This window comes from Xenopus laevis, chromosome 6S (assembly GCF_017654675.1).
Source record: "Xenopus laevis strain J_2021 chromosome 6S, Xenopus_laevis_v10.1, whole genome shotgun sequence".
Lineage (NCBI taxonomy): Eukaryota > Metazoa > Chordata > Amphibia > Anura > Pipidae > Xenopus > Xenopus laevis.
Window position 1 is genome coordinate 81,464,057 of NC_054382.1, and position 21,085 is coordinate 81,485,141.

Genomic DNA, 21,085 nt, shown 5'->3' on the forward strand with positions numbered 1-21,085 from the left:
AACACAAATTAAAAAAAAGCAGCGATTGCTGATAATGCTCCATAGAATTTAAAAGAATAAAAACCTGTGCACTAATGCCCTTTTGCTTTGCATTTGAAAAGGGGGCTATCAGAAGTGAATAAGCAGTTTGAGGTGCTGTTAATTGTTTCTAATCTGCCATATTATCTTCACCTGAGGCCCCAGAGGATATCAAGTGCCTGCTCTGAATAGCCCTTGACTCATATTGAGAAATTTGTAAAGCTCTAGCAATTACTTTTTTCAATGACAAAAAATCTGTTCCCCAGCAATGAAAGCAGGCAGTCGTCATGTTAATGTCAGCTGATACATCACTTTAATAAAGCATTAGAAACAGCTCTAATGATTTCACCGGCACTTGTGGCCCACCTCTCTTATGGGCCTGAAGGTGCTACTGTTAGCCATAAATTAAATAGCTCACATTCAAAGCTTTGCTGTTTGGGTCAAATGGATATTACAACATAGGGTAAATGCTACACAAATACACATTAAAACTGGCAACGAAAATGATATACCTGCAGGCCCTGACTGGCAATCTGCCCATTTAGGCAAATGCCAAAGGAGCCAAAGCTACCGTAAGCAACAGATACTGCTGAAAAAAAGCCAGAGCTGAAGCCGCTGAAAGCAAGAAGCCACAGAGCAGAATGAAGAAGCTGCTGGCGCCAAGGAGGAAAAAGACCGACTACCAAATTTTAAAGGTGAGTTTCCACTGAACACAAGTGGTCTTTTTTTTTTCCCTGGCCCCCAATGTTTTTTTTTATCTTTTATAAAGGGGAGAGCCCTGGCTACCAATTTTTAAAAAACCTTTCATGGGGGAGCCCTGGTGACAATTGTTTTTCCTAACTGGGGGGGGGGGCTTGCCACCATTGTTTTTCTTTTTTACTTTTATGAGGGGCCCTAACTACCAATGTTTTTTTTTTAACTTTTAGGGGGGACCGTTGTCACCAAATTTTTTTAAACTTGTGGGGGGGGGCTTATAGTTCGGCCTATCTGCATATCTGTGATAAAATACTGTATGAGTGGGGGTTGAGGGGGGGGATATGGGACCTATTATCTAGAATGCTTGGATTTTCCAGATAAGGGATATTTCCATAATTTAAATCTCCATACCTTAAAGGAGAAGGAAAGGCTGTATTTACTGGGGGGTGCCAAAAGTTAAGCACCCCCAAGTGATTGTATATACTAACCTCACACCCTGGGCCAGTGCTCCTATCAGCAGAAAACTGTACCGGTCTGGGGTTCAGGAGCAATCGTTTTCCAGCTTCTTATTTCTTCACGCAGGTGCGCATGTGCAGTATCGCGAAAAGCTAAACTTTAACGAAGAAGTCGGCTATTTAGTTCTACTGTGCATGTGTCTGCCCCAGCAAATTTGAAGAAAGAAAAGGAAGGAAGCCGATGGTGCTCGTTGGAAGAACCCCTGGACCGGTATAGTTTACTCCTGATAGGAGCACTGGCCTGGGGTTCAGGTAAGTATATACCACTTGGGGTACTTAACTGAGCATGGACTCAGTATCTATTTCATAATTTTGCAATCCATTTATGTATGTATTTGAATAGATGGCTTTTTTTCATTCTCCAGGGACAAGTCTAGCAAATCCTACAGAATTCTTGTGCATAAAAATGGGCTAAAAAGCAACAAAATATTGACTCACAAAAACATATCTATTTTAGACATAGGCAGGGTGATTATTACTGTAGCTAGTTCAATGCCAACATGTTCCACGCTGATGTAACAATGTACGAGTGATAACACTAATTGTGGGCCAGTTAATTAACACTGAACATTTTTACAGTGTTTCGTTTTTTTGTACTAAAACTCAAAAAATGAATTAGATTGCGAGACATTTTACATTCAAAAAACTCAAATGTAAAAATTCAGCATCTAAAAGCAAGTTCATAAAACAAAATTCATGCACATTTCTTCATATTTCTTCAATACTTCAAGTTGATAGAAATTTTTTGAAAATAATTAGTAGGACTGCTCAAGCTGATAAACTAGATACTAGAATAACCTTTCCTACCAGCTAATATGGTGAAACAGGCTCCTTTTTAAAGTTCAAAATAATGTAACTCGAGTATACTGTATATATGGTAATATGACAGACACACATCACAACCAAAGACAAATAACATTTTTGGTGTACAAAATGATATTTAGCCTATTACAACAAATGTACTTAATGAACGTTAGTAATATGCAGAACAGGAATGAATTCGTAATTTTTGGTTTTTGTAAGCACATTTCCATTTCTCACTGCAGAACTAGTGGGTTGTAACTTTTAAAAAAATATTCTTGTGAGAACCACCAGCGCCGGATTTCTTTTCCGGGCGAACGTCCCCATAATACGGCTGGGCCGCATGCTGCCCCTATTTTTTGCCGCCCTAGGCCCGGGCCTATGCGGCCTTGCTGCAAATCCGGGCCTGAGAACCACAATTTAGGGACTTACTGAGAGAGATAGAAAATAAAAATTGAATTTTCCAAATGAAACCTTGAATATAAAAAACTAGTGAAGTGCCATAAAAACCCCAAAGAAGCAGCCACTCTTTGTCAGAAAGCTTATTGCTCACAATTAAAGAATTGAAACATAAAATTATGCTAGACAAATAAACACACATGGGGTTATTTATCAAAAAAACTCTGCATGGACCTCCCCCTCCCTATTTATCAATACTTTTTTTGAAATTTTACACATTTATGATTTGTCACTGAAAACTGCGACTTTTAAACGTCCAAAACCTGCAACTTTTTTTGGATTTGATGGCTTAGAATCATGGAAACTTTAGATTATTGAACGAAACCCAGTGCAGTTCAGGATATCAATGGGACATCTGCCATTGACTTCTACAAGAACTATATTTAAACATCCCTGTTATTTGAAGTACCTTGTTGCTGGCTCCCATTAGTGGTTTATAAATTTACCTTTTGCCTGTGCAAATAGAAATATCATCTATATGTCCAGAATTTGCATGTGAACTACCCAATGGCTACTATTTTAGCAAACTCTTCCATGGCATACAGTTCCAAAGATGGAAAACTTCATCTCCCTTATGTAATAAAAAGCAATACGTTTACCCAGGTGCAGTAACCCATAGCAACCATTTAGATGTTCGCTTTTAAACCATGACCAATAAATGCTATCTGCTGATAGTAGAGGATACTGCAAAAATGTGTGTAATTTTTTACATAACCCAATTAGGTTTTGTCTCACTGGCATACTCACTTGGTAGTGGTGGATTTCATTGCTAAAAGTCTGTGGTCATTGATTCTTTGTAGACGTGATGACTGATGTGTAGTGTAATAATCTGATTATATGCGTCAGTGGTACCACTTGAATCAAAAGTCTTGTTTAACATTATTATTTCATGTTCACTCATTTTCAGTTCTTCTGACATTTTATGGGTTGAAAGAAGATGAATGTGAAGGGTATTGATTTGCTATGTTAAGTCTACAATATGATTTAAATGGACATAAACACTTAACTACAATATATAACACACACAAGAGATTCAAGAGTATCACAAGCTCCATAAAATTCACCAAAAGAGATGGCCAATAGCTCAATTACATATGCAAAAATATTCACCAATGAATTATCTGACATAGAAATTTTGGGTTTATAATACAGGTATTACACTCAAATCATCAAAAAGAGGACACACACTCTTTAGTTTATCTGTTATCCTATTCCAATCTTCCATCCCCAGATGCAGTAATGATCAACATGGAGTCAGATTAGCACGAATCAGTTGGATTTCCACTGGAGGATTTTTATTTAAAATCTTAACAATTTACACAACTTTTAACACCTGGACACTTACCACGGAGAATTGGGATCAAGTTTTATCAAGCAGTAATAATCCAACCCTGATGTTGATGAACTACAGCTTGCTTTAACCCTTGATAACAACCTGTTCAAGTATGCGGGTATTTATACTCCTGCACTAACACAGTAAAGGAGTAAAGTGTGATTGAGCAACCATTTTTAATGTATATTTAATATACTGTATAGTTATGATGAACAACATGCAATGCATATAAGCAAAGAGAGGATAATTTTTATGAATTTAAAAACTTTAAAATAACCAAAAAATCTCCAGCAAGCTAAAAGCATATGGTTGCACACTATCATTATACATAGTGTCAGACTCGGGGAGACCCCCAGATAAGGACCCACCGCCCTGTCTCCTAAGACAGGACCTACCACTTAGGAACACTGACTTCCCACCATGATTAGCTCTGCCACAAGCGTCACTGCCACTGTGGATTACTGATGTGTACCCACACTCCACCACATTGAGCTCCACTACTATGACTCACTGGATTTTTTTCCCAGTTCCCGGGTCAGTCCAACTCTGATTATACATAACAGAGCAGACTGCAGTGATGTGGAATAGGAACTAGGGTTGCCACCTTCTTTTGAGAGGCAGACTGGGTGGGGACGGGTCCGATGACATCAGTGGTGGTCCCAGACATCAGATGGCGGGACAGGTGCCAATCTGGGGGTGTGCCATGATGTTGGGGGTTATGACGTGGCGAATGGTGATTGGCTACACCATCAATTGAGCACCATTCAAATCTGAAAAGGTAGTTTTCACCTGGACAGCCTTCTCTAAAAACGTCTGCACCCTAGACTCATGGTCATACTGGCTTGACCTGAAGGCAGGCAGTATAGAGAACTCTTTTCTAGTGGGTTTAGATGAAAGCAGTAGGTAAGTGAAGAAGGACCACTCTATGAAATAATGGCATTCGTGGTTTCAACACTTCAGCATGGTTTCTTTAAATGGCCCTTCCTATCCTATTCCGAATGTTCACCCTTTGACTAAAAGTCCATGCTAACTATGCTGAATTAAAATCCACTGCAATCATTTGAACTCTCACGACAATACATAGAAGATTGCCTCACTTGATTTATAAGAACGTTCAGTGAGCTCAGAGGAAGATAATTAAGTGACCATTGTAATCTAATGGTATCCTGTATCACATTCTTAATGTTACTAGATTGCATTAATCATAAATGTCAGCAGTGTCATAGATGACTCCTTAACTTCTGACAAAAAGCCTTAATCCTGGCCTTTTACATTTCAAGGTCAAGGAGACAGTAACATTCCGAATAATTATTAGCATTATTTTACACTGACATTTCAGCCCTGTCTGGAGTTCAATGTCCCACCCTGGCAATGAAGACAGATGTCATCTTCCTTTTCACTGGAGGGATTTGCCCCAATTAAATCTGACTTTAAGGATATTTGAATCACTGTACTAATTTGCTGTCTTCTTTCCCTTTTTAAATAAAAAAAAAAATATGGAAATAGCTTCATGTGGAAAGGAACTTTCCTTAAACACATTAAAGATTTACAGTGACAAGAACATGCAATTTTTAAATTCATTTTCTCCCTCTGGGCAACAATAATCAGGGCTATTCAGTAAGAGGGACAACAGAGTGATGTGGCAGAAGGATTCATGTCAGATCTCATGCCGTCTCAAAGAATCTCCTTTCATTCATTACAATGGAAAGGTCACATATATAAATTTATTCTTGCTGCCTTTTATAAGGTCTAACCTATTCAAGAGGAAACCTTTTAAGAAGGAGCAGATGACTGCATTTTGGCTTACGATTTACTAGATAATCCAGATGAAATGTAATATGGAAACATTTTTTCACTACTCAGCAGTTAATGACAATGGAAGAAATGTAGATGTTATCAGCATCAAACTTTATTGTTCTAGCGGGATAGAATAGAAATGAAACATTTTCTCAATAAACTGCTCCATAAATGGGAAATGGGAGAGCATTGTAATGCATAAATGGATTGGAAATGACCTTCTTAACATTTACATTTCATTAACTTTAGCCCTCTGATGAGGTATAGGTAATACTATAGTGCTTTACACTGAATAAAATAAGGTTCTGGCAAAGAGCATTAAACCGATATTGAACCTCTCTCTCTATATATATACAATTCCTGCACAGAGGGGCATTAGCAAAAAATATAAATACAGCCAGTGAAAGCATATAGAGCATCACAGAAAGTTTTCATTCTACTATTGCAACTTTACTATCAAGGAGCAATATGCAGTCTTGGCAAGAGTGAAACCCTTATTCCAAAGTAGCTGACTACTCACAGCAATGCTCAAGTGTTTCAAATTTCCATGAACACCAAAACATGACAGAATTAGGCTGTTTCGTATATATATTTATCACTGTAAAATGTGTCTATATTTTGGGGTTCTTTTCCATGTACTAGAGCAGTGGTCCTCACCAATAGCTCATGGGCAACATGTTACTCACCAATCCCATGGACTTCTATAGACTGCCAACCCATATACGTCTACCAAATACCCAATCATAGCCTTTTTTGGCCCCCCCCAGGAACTTTTTTCATGCTTGTGCTGCTCCTCATCTCTTTTTATATTTGAATGTGGCTCATGGGTAAAAAAGGTTGGAGACTCCTGTACTAGAGGAAAGCAATGATTTTCTTTCCGACTCCAGTGATTTCTCAAAAACCGATTCTATAAGCTTAGAGTGCTGGGTGAAGTGGTTGGAAGGGTGTCCAGTGTGGACCATCTCTTTTGTTAAATAGGGTTTAAATTAATTCTCCTTTAAGGGAAATCTATACCCCAAAACATGTTGATATATAAAATCTATGCCCCAAAAGGTATATAAAAACGTTATGCCATATTAAGCTGCATATTAAAGAAACTAGCCAAACAGGAATATGGCTTCTGGGTATTGCCTATGATAAGCATGCAAGGATTTAGTTACAAATAATTTGATTTCGTCTAATGAACTTTAGTTGTGGTAATACATGGCATAAATCTGTTAAATACCTACATGCAGCAAACTGATAAACTAAGGCACTGTTTATGAAAATTTGTAATGCTTTAATTTACCCTGATGGTGGCTATTGAAATAGCTTTTGCCAAAACTTCAAATGGTTTTCTTGAAAATCAGAGGGAAGTAAAAGCCATTCATTGTAGTAAAGGAAATCCTGTCATGGTACTACAATGTTACTGAAATTCAGTTACTCCTATCAGTTTAATAGATTTTACCTGATTTTTTTTGTAGTTATTAAAATTTATACCATTCTCCTGAACAGAATTTCTTTATCCCCCTCCGAAGAATAATATGAATTGGCTAGTTATGAGCTGAATCAACAGGGATATTTTGGTTTAAATTGATGTGAACGTTTTTGATCAATTGGGTGCATTGAGAAGAAGCAAGCAGAGTTGAAATAGTGTCATATAGTCATATCTGAAATAATATGGAAGTTATCATTTTATCACTAGGAAGTGTTAGAAAAATCATTTAAATATTAACTTTTCCAAACTCAATGCTTTATAAAAAGCTTTATTAGTTATGATAGTGTACTTATACAATATCTTGTGAATGGAATACATTCAGTGAGTCATGTGACAGAAATGACATCAGAACTCACCATTTATAACTGATGACATCAGAACTCACCGTTTATAAGGATATAATTTACAAGCTATTCATGGCTTTTGTGTATTATATACGTATATTCTTACCTGAAACCCCAGGCCAGTGCACCTATCAGCAGAAAACTGCACTGGTCGGGGGTTCTTCCAGCGAGCACCACGGAGCGATCTGCTTCCTTCTTTACTTTCTTCAAATTTCCTGGGGCAGACGCATGCACAGTAGAACGAAATAGCCAACTTCTTCGTTAAATTTCGGCTTTTCACACGGTACTGCGCATGTACACATGCATGAAGAAAGAAGAAGCCGATAACTTCATGGTACTCGCTGGAATAACCCCAGACTGGTGCAGTTTTCTGCTGATAGGAGCACCAGCCCAGGGGTTTCAGGCAACTAAATACAATCACAGCCTTTCCTTCTCCTTTAAGGCCCATTAAATATAGAAATTCAGATGTATCAAGTCACAGAAATCCAATCTATGACAAAATCAGGGTTATATTTTAGAGGAAAAAGAAGATAAAAATTATAAAGCAGAGAAAAAAGCCTAGCTATGGTGTGGTGCATGTTGTTACATATAATTACATAGCTGTTGAGGTTCTAAAACCTCTGTCATATCTGTCAGGTTCAACCTTTTGCTTAAACAAATCCTACCTAACTACTAGTCAAATAAAAACCCATGGGAAACAAAGTAAAAGACACCTGAGCCATATAGTTGCATGTAGCTGATGGAAGATGAAAGCACAAAGACAAATTACTCTTGTGAAAGGTGCACTGCATTGAAATCCCATATGATTATATGATGAAAGCTTGACAATGGTGCAGATGAAGAAGGGAGATCAACAAATAAAAGGTTTTGAAAAATCAGTACATTGCATTTATAACTGATGGTGTGCAATAAATTCTAATAAATAGTAAACTGCATTGTGTCCGTTTACAGATTGACTTTATTCTAGGTTTTTGCAAGGCTGGTGACTTCAATTGGAGCAATTCAATTCCCAGAACATTTTGACAAGTCTAGTGTTGTCAACTTGAATTCATTTCATCCCCCCTGGAATATCATGTCCTGTAAGCTTTCCTGACCCATGAAACCTCTGTCATATGGTTGTAGACTGATGTACCTTTTGGTGATCACAAAGCTGTGTGTTTGACTCCGTGCTGTATATTAGAACAGAACTGAGGCGCACTCTGTTGACATCTGATATTGACACTTTCAGAGCAGCTAGGCTGTTATATAAATGTATTTACTTGTCATAACATTTCTGTTTATATGGGTATGTGTATGTATTTGTGTACACACTCAAGCTGTATCAGTTGATAATCAGCTACACATAATCAGCTACACATACTCACACTTACAAAAAGATACAATTTGCAATAAGTGTTACAGCCACCAGAATCTATTATCATCAATTACAATTCATATTTGTTATTGTTTCTTTAAATGGCCCAGATAGTACTACTTGTTGAGGTATTCAGTTATGAGCTCATAGTTAATTGACGTGAGGAGCTTTTTGACCAACCAAAGCCCGGCTGTATCCTCAGGGCACAAAGTGGGGAAAGACTGATACACTGGAATTCTTTTACAGAGCAACAGCGGTACTGACTTCTTTCCTTTTTTTAGCCAGCGCTAAAGATATGAGGTATGAGGCCCTCCAACAGACCCAAAAACCTGCCAGATCTTGATTGGGTAGGCTTGATTTTTCTACTTTTTGTGTCCCCTTCATTGTTCCACGATATCGGACACCCAAGGTGGACCTGTAAAGGGAAAGATTCCCTTGTTTCGTGACCTGGCCAGACAAGCAAATCTTCTATGGCCACCTTAACACTTGCACTGTGTGAGCATGGACAATGATGTATGCCTATTTTGACTGATTTCCAATACAAATCAGGAGGGTGAGAGACAATTGTATAATTTTTTTCATATGAGTGCAGTCTAATAATTCTTATGGCCTCGTTGCTTCTCTGGTCATGATGGTGGTGTCAGAAGGAAATCAATAAGTAAAAGTGTGAACAAAAAGTAATTCTTTTTTTGCCAACTAATTCAATTCCATGCAAAGGAAGGTGGATAGAAAGTGAGATCTAAATGAAGGTTGAGTCAGTGTCAGTAGAACAAACACTGCACAGTGAAGCATACAGCGATAACGTACAGAGAATGGGTAATTCATCTTGGAATCGCAAAAAGAAGCATCATATGATTATTATATATTATATTTACATTATATTATTATAATTATTTATGTGTGAACTCACAGGATGTTTTTTTTTTAACTGAAGCACCGTGATTATGCATGTCAAAATGAATTCTCACCCCATGCAGCATTTTACAATGTATGCCTGCTTTACATACATTTGGGGGGTTATTTACTAAAGTCTGAATTTTAAACGGGGTAAAAACACAATTTTTTCTTGGAAAAAAAAAACTTGAATTATTCGAGATTTATTATACCTCGAGGCTGCTAAAAGTCCGAATAAAGATGTCCCATTGTTTCAACCCTTTGGACTGATGTTTACCAAATGGCCTCTCAGATTACAGGGGTGACAATTAAGCCTACTTTCAAAACAGCTTTATTGTGTCTACCTTATCCTAAGATAGTGCCACATTTGTGTAAACTGGTTTGCCAAATACTGGCAGCTACCCGCTGGGTTAAATCCTTACATTGGCTTGCCCCCTCTCTATCCATTCTTTTAGTCATGGCTTAAATTTATTCAGTCAGTGCACTGTCTGCCCTTCTTGATGACCTTCATACAACCATTAGGTCATTATGGTATAACTTCCTATCCAATAGCCCATGGAAATACAAATTTTTTTCCCTTTATGTTTGATTTTGTCTTTGTAACTAAAAATTGCAATAAATGAAGAGTTATAAAAAAAGTCTGAATAAAAAAAAATACTCCAACTCAAACCTACCGAGGTCATGTAGAAGTCAATTGGTAGATATCATGATCTTCGCTAGGTTTTCGGGCCATAATTCGGTTTTCTGGTAATAATCTGAAAAAAATTGTAGATTTTGGAATTTTATTGAGTCCTTTCCTGCACCAGATTTTTTTTTCCGAGTTAATTTATTGATAAATGAAGTCAAAATGTGGATGGGAGTTTGGTCGAAGTGGTTTTAATAAAATAATGAGAAAAATTCTGATTTTAGTAAATAACCTACCCCACAAAACTACCCCACTGTGCTTCGCCAAAGAATTAGCAAAAACTGGATCATTGCAGCTATTGAGAAGCTGAAACTTTCGGCTGGTGCACGAAATTCAGTAAATAAGATGGAATTTTAGCCATATTCATTTTTAGGCTTTAGTTCTCCTTTAAACAAAGCAAAACCCGCCCCTGTAAACCATAGGAATGCATAAGTGCAAATTACCAATACGGAATAGCTGTGAGGTAACAAGGAGAGTGTTACAAGTATTCCCTGGGCTCAGTTTCCTTATGTATCTGGGAAGTGATTTATTCCTATGGTTTAAAATCAGATATGTTCTGTGTAATAAGCAAACTTGGAGGTCTGTCTCTGTGTGCTAATTGCTATATATGTACAATGGCTAGGGTGATACAGGTGCAGTGGCGCAGCAATAAAGGTAAACTCTGATGTCTAAAGTAAGACTCTGGACTTTTCTTTTGAGTAGCTGAAAAACTATGATATTACTGCAGAAACTCATTATCATCCTGATTTAATTGTATTGATATTTGATAATGAAAAATTCTAAACACAGTATTAACTCTATTATCAGGAATGTTATGACCTGGGCTTTTTTCATAGAACGTCTATTTTATCAAGCTGGAAACTGATGTATAAAGTGGTGTAAAATAACTGGCATAATTATAAAGCTGTGTATGTCTCCTTCCGTGTGACAATATGCCATCCATGTCGTTGCCTGAAAGAACTGATTGCGGTGTTTATAAAGGTGCGCATTTCCTTTCATGACGCCCAATTGCCATAATTACATTATTATTTTGTGCCATCTCAGACTTGGCATAGTCCATTAAAGTCAATGGGAATTCTCATAAACAGCTGATTAAAAACATTAACAAATGCTGAGGGAAATTACCTTTTGTACTGCTCTCAGAATTTTACTCTGGGCTACGGGGCATGATAAATAGGCCAAATTTGACATGACAGTGTTTGATATTTGCAAGGTATTTGATTAATGTTGATAGGCCCCAAAGTGTTCTTTTATAATTTTCATTCCCATGAATAACATTTACTATAACACACAAATATGCCGAGAACACAGGAGTTGTTTTCCAATCAACATTGATATAATTTACAATTCATTATTACTTTTATTATTATTACTGTTGTTTTTCTTCTTCTTCTTATTATTATTATTACACTTATTATTATTATTATTACTACACTTATTATTATTATGATTACTGTTGTTATTATTATTATTATTACTGTTGTTTTTGTTATTATTATTATTACACTTGTTATTATTATTTTTACTGTTGTTATTATTATTATTACTATTGTTTTTGTTGTTATTATTACACTTGTTATTATTATTATTAGTGTTATTATTATTATTATTATGTGCAAGCAAAACATACAAATAATGTTATCTCTTTGAGATGTTTATGAGATATAAAAACAATGTGCAAGTGCCAAATCAGCAACGGAGCTTCAAAAAGAACTTGCCCCATGTGCAAAATGTGGTTACACACCCCATCACATACATGTAGAGCCCAGCACACTACAATGCATCGATTCCAACAGGCCTGAGCTGGAAGTGGGCCTAAACACATTAAATTGAATCTTAATTCAGTCTCCACATACTGGACCTTAATGGGAATCTTGGTGTAAACTTACCCAGAATGCTCCTCTGAGCACATTTATGGGTAGATTTATCAAAATGTGACAGTTTACCACAAAAAGGGCACCCAGAATGTGGACAAGAATATGGACAAGTTTTTCTGTGGTGAGCGCTAATCTCACATTTTGATAAATCTGCCCCTTAGACGTTACATTTGTTTTCTGTTTTAGATGCCTTGAGCTATTAGCAGCTTTAGCAGCTTTTTGTAAGGCCTAGAATGCCAGTGACCCTGTAGATGCATGGCTGATTGCTGAGCCAAAAACCTAGTAAACATATAGGGATCCTATATGTGGAAACTTGTTATTCAGAAAGCTCTAAAAACAGGAAGGCTAACTCCCATAGACTCCATTATAAGAAAAGAATTGTAATACATTTCAATGATGTCTTTTTCTCTGTAATAATAAAACAATACCTGGTACTTGATCTAAACTTATCTGCATAAATACATATTGGTGGAAACACAATCCTGTTGGGTTATTTATTGTTTCAATTATTTTAGTAGACTTATTATGTCTCCACAAATTGCCTGGCATCTCTGTCTAAAAAGCTTCCACAGGAACTTACTTATAAAGGTCTGAAGCAGTGTAAAATAATGGTGGTAAATCTGGTGTTCCCGTGGTGCAAAATAACACACACCCTGATAAATGTGCATTTACTTTACGCGGCTTTCAAAATCTGAATTTTTCAGATTTTTTCAAATAAAAAAAGTCCAACCAAAACAAGAATCCACTATTTGATCTTATTTATTATTAAAAAAATCACGATTTAATCAGATCGGGGGAAAACTCGATAAAATCAAGCAAAAATCTAAATTGTACAATTTTTCAGATTTTTTCAAATAAAAAAAGGCCAACCAAACAAGAATCCACTATTTTATTTTTTTAATTATTAAAAAAAAACACGATTTAATCAGATCAGGGGAAAACTAGATAAAATCCAGCAAAATTGTACAATTTTTCTGAGGTTTTTCTTAGATCGTATGTTTTTTTCTGGCCAGCGCAGACCACAGAAACTTCCAAATAGGATTGGAACCTCTCCCACTAACAGACAACCTCACAGGTCTGGATGAGGGATTTCTCCGATTTTAACTTTTTGCCACATCAGGGTATAATAAATTTTGCAAAAATTTTTGGTTTTTTTAAGCATTCAGACTTTAATAAATAACCCCCTTAATGTATGGAGATCCAAATTACAGAAAGATCCCTTATCCACAAAATCCCAGATTCCGAGCATTCTGGATAATGGATCTTATATCTCTAGTAGCAGATATCTCAGAAACTTCTAAAAATCAAAAATTAATGTAAATCAATTTAGGTTTATATTGCCTTTATTATATAAATGCTTAAATGCAGCATGTAAATTTAATGAAAAACTCTATTTATGTGTTGTTTACACACCTGAGATGAAAAATACTGTAAATTTTGTAGGGAGTTCTGTAGGGAGTTCTGTGAGGCCAAGTGTGAAACCATTTTATTCCAGAAAATGCTGACTCTGACAGCCCAGAACTGCAAATCCTGAATATTTTGGATGATCGCTCTTCCCGGTGGTCCAGAGCCTAATTACCAATGCTGTCTTTAAAATCGGATATTATTTCAGGAACACAGAAAGCATTTTATTTAACAATTGTACCAGCTTGAGACAAAATGCCTTTATTTTTAAACCACCATTTGTAAATCTAATGCTTCTATTTCAATAGGACACACATTTTTGGGAAAATTAGAGTCCTGATGTTATTGCATTTTGTACAGTGGTCACTCAGACCAGAGTAATTACAGTGTACCTACGAGGCGCTTATCTGCTGCTGCCATGGCATTAACTCCTGGGCTGTTATTACGTGGCAGTTTAAGCTTGATCCCCATCGTTATTTTCCCTGCCTGACTTTATTGAATGTCAAGAAAGGCAGAGATGTAGAAAATACAGTTCTGGTGAAAAGCCTCGACTGGAGCACCGTGACCTTTTCATTCCTAATGGCTTGTAACTCACTGCTCTTATTTTGAATGTTGCTTTTAGTTTTTGATTTATTTTTTGCAAGAAGCTAAATTAATTAGCATTGTATCAGTCTTATATTAAAGACAAGCAGGACTCTGACACTGTATTAACAGTAAAATAACAGCAGTTTCCCCTTATGCTGCTATTTTTAAATAAATAGTAATATAATATAAATGTGATTTTTGCACTGATTAATTGCAGAGGGTTGACATATAAAGCGTTCCACTCTCTTTAACCTAATTGTTGTTAACTGGGATATTTATGCTCACTTACACAACTAAAGCTACACATTACTTGGTTTTAGCTCAAGCAGCCAGGAAATATCTCTATGGGTTACATTTAGGGGCAAGTATACTATGGTTTGAGTGGTAGATTTTTGAATTTTTTTGGGTCAAAACTCACAATTTTGAGTTTAAAAGCACCAACTCGAAAACTGTGAAAAGGTCACTGTGTGTACCCATAATATGTTTTTTTATACAATTGGTGTAAACATGATTTTATTCAATAAAAATCCAAGTTACAAAAAAACAACCACCAACTCTAATTCGAATATGAGATTTATCACAACTCGACCCTGGAAACAGCTCTAATCTGATACTTTGCCGACTAAAACCTGCCGAGTTCATGTAGAAGTCAATGGCAGAAGAAGTTAATTGCCTTCCTGACATTCGAGGAAAATGGAGGAAAACTCCATTCAAATTTGATTAGAATTTTCAGGTCGTTCCTATTCGATTGGATGTTAGACAATTTTTTCATAAATAACCTCCCATTGGTGTTGTGAGTACATTCCAGTTATTAGAGTTAAAAAAAATTCACATAACTCTAAAATTCGACCTTTGATAAATAACCCCCTTAGATAGCAAAATTGGTGTACAGTAAATGCCAACAGCCATTGGAAGTGTATAAAAGTGTTATTTTCAAGTGGATAATAACAATAAGTAGGGCACTGGGCTGGATCTAGGAAACCTCTTGCACTTGCTCGACACAGTGGCGCCACAATGGACACCATGATGGTGATAGAGTTGCCAATGTAGCTGACAGTAATTTTGTAATATCCTAAAGATTAGCCCTTGGCTTACCCCTGATCTGCTAAATGTGCCTTTTTTGTATGCAGATCCGCTTCTTATTCCTCCCTCCTGCAGACATGTCTTTGTAGCCCCACCCCTTTCGGAAATAATCCTTTTAACGTCTACCTGCCACCTTTTGTGCCTGGATAGCAAACCTAGATGGTATTGTGATTGAGTAGGAGATAGAGTAAGCTGTTTGTGTGATCCATAACCTATCAGCCTCAGTAGCCAGCACTGTACCTGACCTTTGTTACAATTCGCTGGCAGGTAACTCATGCAAGAATTTTTTGTGTGTCTTTAGCAACAGAAAACAACAACCCTCATTCTAAGCAGCTCAGAAATACTGTATATGACAGACATTCAGTTTCATGGTAAATGAAAATCCTCCTCCTGATGTACCAGACAAAGACTAGATTTGTCTTATTTGGTATTATCCAGGGATTCATTCATTCTGGAAAGGATTTTAGATTGTAAGCTCTTTTGGGCAAGGTCCTCTTAAATCTTTATATCAGTTAGTTTTTTTTTTGCGCTTAATCTTTTATGTTTAACATATAAACATTTGTTTTACAACACTTCAGAATACATTATGTCATTATAAATACATGTTAATAATAATAAAAATTCTAATAATAATAATAACGATAGTAGTAATAAATCATAAATAAATAAGGTTTGCTCATTGTGAATCAGTGATGGCTTGGTGGAACGAGACCAGCTCTTGGTGTAGCAATTATTATTTATCCATTATATCAATAGGTTCACTATCTCTGCAAGTGATAGCATGTTCCCGTCATTAAATGGTAAATGTGCTCTGTTTTTTGCAATCCATCTTTATGAGGATATATGTATTGATAGCGTGCCTACAAGTAAGTCTATGTACTGTGCTACTCTGATGCTGATTAATGTGCACTGTTCTTCCAGGGCCTTTAATGCTCTCAAACAGGTTGAATACATAATATACATAGATGCTATACAAGAGATGCTATCATCAAAATCAAAATGTGGCTAATTCACTTACAGTAGTACTGGAAACTGTTTCACTAATTCACACCTGCACCCCCTTTTATTTTCTATGCACGTCATTCTAGCTGAGCCTTAAGGTGGCCATAGACGTAACAATTACAATCTTAAAAGATGGTTTGTTTTCTAAACAGATATTTAGGGGGTTATGTAACAAAAGATACTTAGGGGCAGATTTATCAAGGGTTGAATTTCGAGTTCATGGAAATTTGTAAAAAATCCCATAAACCCCCATGAACTTGAAAATTACAAAAATAAAAACGACCAATCAAAACTTATTTAAAAATTTAAATTTTTCAAACTGGAATTCAATTAGCGTTTTTTTCAGAAAGCCCCATAGGCTAAATCAGCAATTCAGGTTTTAAGGTGACGAATAGTGAAATTCTTAAAGGGCCAGTACATGATACATTTTGAAAATCTAATTCAAATTTTTTTAAAAACTTGAATCTAATTTTGACTATTATCTAGTCGAATTTCACAAATTTTTTTTGAAAATTCGAATTTCAAAATTTGAAATTTGAATTTTCACTTCGACCGTTGATAAATCTGCCCCTAAATTAGCCCAGGAGCAGTAACCCATAGCAACCAATCAGCAAGTAGCTTTCCTGTCATCTGTTTAAAAGCAAACATCCTATTGGTTGCTATTAGTTACTGCCCCATGGCAAATTTAGTGCCTTTTATTACATATGGGGGCTAGAGCTCAATTGTCAGATATACAGTAGAAACAATAGAATTCTACCTCTATCTGACTATTAACAATAAACATTGACCGATGTTCGAGTGCTTTTCAAAATTTTCCTACCTGCCCAATTGAAGAGCTGACCAATATCCAAATCTTTTGCCGATATCGGTCGGCTAGTCTTCAACCATGCACGCACCGAATATCGTATAAAATTATAATATCTGTGTGTCTATGGCCACCTTTAACCATTCAGTCTGATGATGCCTTTATACAAAAAGATGAGGCAGGCAAGACACAAATGTAATAAACTGTGAAATTTTTCTGAATTGAATTGCACCTCAAATTGAAACTTGTCCATGACTTTTTACGTAATAACCCTTTTTCTCACTGAATTGAATCTGGCCCATGTATGGAACTGAATTCTCTGAATATTTTGCAAGTGCGCTTTGTGTTATTTCTAGCGTCTAGTTCATAATAGCATAATCACACAATGGAGAATAACGCAAGCCACTTTGTGAACCTACGTGCTACTGTCTGGTTTGGTAGTGGCAGCAGTTATAGGGTTCCCCTGCATCTATAGGTACAACAGTGTGAAATTGGGCAGAAAGAAGGCAACAGCAGTGAGAGCAACTATATACAAGTATCCCCTTGTAAGCAAACTGTTTAAACCATTTATAAAAAAAAATTTGATTTTCTTTTCATAAAGTTCACAAAGAAGTGCCATATCTCCAGCTGAAACATTTTACTATATCTGAGAGACAGACAAAACACATAAAAAGAATGCTAAAAACACAGTTTTAGGTTAGCACCAAGTGGTTTAATAGTTTTCCTTTAACATATGCATTAAAAGATGGCCTGTTCCTCAAAGTTTTTATATGCCTGAAAGCCGGAGTCAAAGTGTGTTTGATAGTTTGAGGCTTTCAGTTTTGGTGCCAGTGCAACAATGAAAGGCATTGCTTAACAAAGTCTTTTTTTCCTGCACTAAAAAGAACTGTTACCTTCTAATTAATTTATCCTTGAATTTGAAAAGTCCATACAAAGTCTGAACTCCTGTATCTTGCTTTTTGAAGATGGCCCCTTTCATTCCAAAGACATGAGGTTTTGTATTTCTGATCTGATGCTTTTGGCCAATTAAATGCACATAAATGTATAATCTTGCTGAATATCTTTACATTCTATAAAAATTTGTCTGCTTAAAGGCTGTTAAAAAAAGGTTTCCCTTCAAACACCAGTGTAAAAATACTTTCTAAAAGTAAATTGTTTCCCCAAGAAATTATACAGATTTCTCATGATGTTTTTATGGGCTCTACTGGGATTTATTTTGAAGTTTGGGTCGGGTTATAAAATATGGCTATCTTGCCTTCTAGGGTCAAAGATTCTTTGTACTTAAATTGCACAGGCATATGAAGGAAGCCTAATAAAATCTTGTAACTTTTTATGCAAACTAGTAAATCATCCACTAGAAAATACAACATCCTATTTATATAATATATTTCCTATATAAGTATACTATCATAAATGATCAACAGAACTCTACCTGACCTTAATGCAAATTAATACACTTGAAACGCTTGGTGACATTTTTGAAATTAAAGCAAGAGAGTTCATATAAACATTTTTGTTTTAATGCTATCTTGTTTTTTTTTTATCTCTCAGAGTCTATTTTTCAGTCTCATAATTAAACATGCAATAATAAACCAGAGAAAAACAGACATTTGCCTTCTGATTTGTGCATCATTTATTGCATTATTTTTGGTAAAATGTCTACTATCAAGGTCAATATCTACAGTGTGTTGCAGTCTAAAGTCCCCATGGCTACACAGCTTATTTATATAAACTATAATAGTGTTTCTAAAACAAACACACCCATTGTACCAGTGCAGGGAAACTATACATTATAATTTAATTACTTTTAGATAATTTTTGATGTTACTGTTTCTTTAAAGATGGTAAGTAATACAGTACGTGAACTTAACTGCACTGTTCTACTGATCAGCCTTTGTTGTGAACCAGGTGGAATCCTGCTGGAGGTTGGCTGGTTGCTGAAGATGCAATTGGGGTTCATAGACCTACCGACTTTTCTGCATGGTCAATGTTTTTATTCATAGAGATTGCTTGTTGTATAAAGCTTTAAAAGAACCATAATTGCAACTGTCAGCTTATTAAATTGAGATAGTGTTTTTAAAACAAAAAGTACAATCTAATTTCCTTATGGCTAGCTGCATAAAATACACGTTGAACACTTAGCTGCCAAAACTATAAAGAGATACCTTATGTTTGAAGCAATTTTAGATGATGATTGAAGAGTCAGTACAGGACATCCAATGCTAAAGATGCATACCCTTATCTTACCTTTACCGTATCTATCCTTAAACTGTTCTCCAAATGTCCCTTTCCTTATTTATCTCCTCTACATAAGCCATAATAGTTGTTAAAGATAGGGCAATTTTTCTCCCTTGAGTCCAGATTGAGAATGATATAGTAACTTGAGAAAGCTTTTTTGGTAACTTGAGATCTCTCTTACTAGCTAGCGGCTAAACTTGTGCAGAAAGGCACTCTTCCTGTATCTCAAGTCCCATCAGGTTTCTAGCTTACAGCTAGAGAATTCAAACATCCGAAAAGTTATTTAAGTATGAAAAACAACAGTATGGATTGAGGACACATTGCTCCACTATTAATAATTAAAAGTTCCTACAGATGACTGACTTTCCACTCTTTTGCCTCACTTATTATTTTCATTCTTGAGAGAAAGCAGACGCCTGTTTTTCTGAATGCAATAAATCTATTGTATTTAGATAGACATGTATTTTCATAAAATTGCCATGCAATATATAGTTAAAGCAAAGATTGCTTTCATAGAAAAAATGACATGCAGTAGTATACATCTTTGGAAAGGTAATTTGGTGCAATGTGAAGTTTATAAAGTCAAATTAGAAAATTGGAAGAAAAACATATAAAAACTAGTAATCAGCAGATTAATGTCATGGGTTAGGTCACCGGTCAACTGTTTCTGTCGACAAGAAAACATTGCCTATTTGCTGGAAACTTTATTTCTGGAAGTTAAAAGCCTTTTGTCTACCCTGTAATTAAGCAGCCATTATATAATTGTAGTTATAGCCAATTAAAGCTCTGATTGTCTAATTGGGGGTATAACTTAAGCGGATTTCTAAGTCCTTACACAAGCTGTGCTTTTAGACAGAAAAGCAATGTGACAATAAAATACTGTGTCAGTAGTATTTAGCTGATTTTGAAGGGCTGTATATATTGTTACATTAAATGATACTTAAAATTGCATAGCAAATTGGATACAGCAATTACATGCATGATGATGGATGCTGTTTACAGAAGTGGATCAGAATATCTGAATCTAGGGGGTATATTTATAAAAGTTTGTTAAACACTAGCGTCAAACATTGCCACATTAACGTCATGCTACATAGTGGAAACTCACACGTAGTTATTAAGATGCCTAATCAATCGGGTATATGTGTAGCCTAGTGTAGAATTCTGGTGTAAAATGAGGAGTTACAGTAGCTTCAATAAAACCAGTTTTCCTATACCTTTTTTGCAATATTTATTTCAAATGTCTATGCTGTCTGAATTCGTCCTATAGATTTCAGTGCAAGGATGAAGTGTATAATATAAAGGTGAGGTCAGCATTAGTGAGGTGTAAACATAAAACAATTTGGCAGACTGGTGCCAGAACAACAACCTGACTCTAAATGTCGAAAAGACTAAAGAAATGGTTGTTGACTTTAGAAAGAACTCTACTGCTCACCATTGCTTCATAGATGGCTTCCCAGTTGAGATAGTCAACAGTGTGAAGTTCCTAGGAGTACATATGGCAGATGAACACAAACTTTATCACAAAGAAAGCTCAACAATGCCTCCACTTTCTACGGAAGCTAAAGAAAGCCAGTCTTCCCCCACTGATTCTCACAACATTCTATCGAGGCACCACCGAGAGTGTGCTCTGCAGCTACATGACGCTATGGTTTGGAAACTTCACTGTTGCAGAACAAAAGTCTCTGTAGCGAATTGTGAAAACATAGGAGAACCTC